This window comes from Schistocerca americana, chromosome 4 (assembly GCF_021461395.2).
Source record: "Schistocerca americana isolate TAMUIC-IGC-003095 chromosome 4, iqSchAmer2.1, whole genome shotgun sequence".
NCBI lineage: Eukaryota > Metazoa > Arthropoda > Insecta > Orthoptera > Acrididae > Schistocerca > Schistocerca americana.
In genome coordinates, this window is record NC_060122.1 from 803,083,710 (window position 1) to 803,085,340 (window position 1,631).

A 1,631-nucleotide genomic window follows, 5' to 3' on the forward strand; every position below is an offset into this window, starting at 1 on the left:
AACAGATGGGTATCACTGGAGTCACATATCTCTTGAGGACGGATACTTTGTAAACATATTGTGAGATTTCTGGACAGTACCACATAAAGAACCACGAGAACAGCTTAAGCGAGACAGACAAACGGTTTCGCGGCTAGTGCAGCAGTGCTCGGCGGTTGTTGACAGAATCGCCTCGGCGGCTTCGGGAGGGCACGCACCCCGCGCCGGACCCTCCGCTGTTAATTAGCGAATGGCCACCCACGCTAGCAGCTAACGAGCGATTAGTCCGCGCCACTAGCTGGAATAACTGCACCTGTTCCGCGTCCCGGCGATGCAGCCGGACGTGAAAAGTTGCCCCAAACTCATTCCGCGACTGTCGCCTCCACGCCGAAGAGCAACAGTCCACTGCTCGCCATTGTTTTGCTACTCGTTAAACTTGTTAAGGTAATAACAAACTTTCCTCTTATGCTTCACTTAATCCTATCTGTTGCAGTTTGATCACGATCAGGTGGTAGAATAAATTCGAAATCAAAAGGTGCAAACAACATCACATAAGGATTTCTGAGAATAATATTTTTACTTTGGGGACAGAAAGTGAGGTTTACAGTTCGTCGCAGGTAATGTGAAAATCTGTAATATTTCACAATATTCTGAAATATGAATACAAGATACACTGAACGGGAAGTGATAACTCTCAAGAAAGGGTAGACGAGGTAATGTCTCTTTGTGACACTGCAATATTGTTCTTAGCACTGTAATACTTTTTTCTTTTTTATTTTCCGGCAGCAGTGCCCGAGCGGTTTTAGGCGCTTCAGTCTGGAACAGCGCGACTGCTACGGCCGCAGGTTCGAATCCTGCCTCGGGCATGGATGTGTGTGATGTCCTTAGGTTAGTTAGGTTTAAGTAGGTCTAAGTTCTAGGAGACTGATGACCTCAGATGTTAAGTCCCATAATGCTGAGCCATTTGAACCATTTTTTTTTATTTTACATTATTTTTCGGCGGCAGCCACTGAACATGAAGTTGGCAATAAAAGCAATTTATAAACGTACTGTAGTAAAATTATTGGAATTATGATGACACCGAATGCCAAGCATAACTTAAGTCCACTATTATTGAACATTTAAACGAAAGTATAAAACTGTCTTTTTACTTTTTGTAGTCATGTAATTGTTGCTCAACCCTTTGTTGTACAGAGGTTTATTTCGTTACAATGTGACTGCGCAATGAAACTTCCTCGCAGATTAAAACTGTGTGCCGGACCGAGACTCGAACTCGGGACTTTTGACTTTCGAGGGCAAGTGCTCTACCAACTGAGCTACCCAAGCACGACTCACGTCCCCTCCTCACAGCTTTCCTTCTGCCAGTATCTAGTCTCCTACCCTCCAAACTATACGGAAGCTCTCCTGCGAACCGAAATTCTCATTCTCATTCTGAGTGCATAATGCTAGGTGAACCGAAAAGTAATTTTTTATTTACGTTGAAATCAAACACTTGAATTGTTAATAAGTTTTTATTTTTAATCAATGACTTCATCACCCTTTTTATCAACAAACGTTTGCCATCTAGTGTGCAAATTTTAAATGCCGGATCGATAAAAATTGATTGGTTTTTGAGCAATATATTAGGAGATGGCATTTTGAGCACCATTCAC

General features: G+C 42.7%; 1 non-coding gene across 1 annotated transcript; it reads right to left on the minus strand.

The window, feature by feature from the left end:
• Nucleotides 1–1,231: 1,231 nt before the first annotated feature.
• Trnas-cga lies at nucleotides 1,232–1,306 on the minus strand. The gene has a single exon. It is a non-coding gene; the product is annotated as a tRNA-Ser (tRNA).
• Between the last annotated feature and the right edge of the window lie 325 nt (nucleotides 1,307–1,631).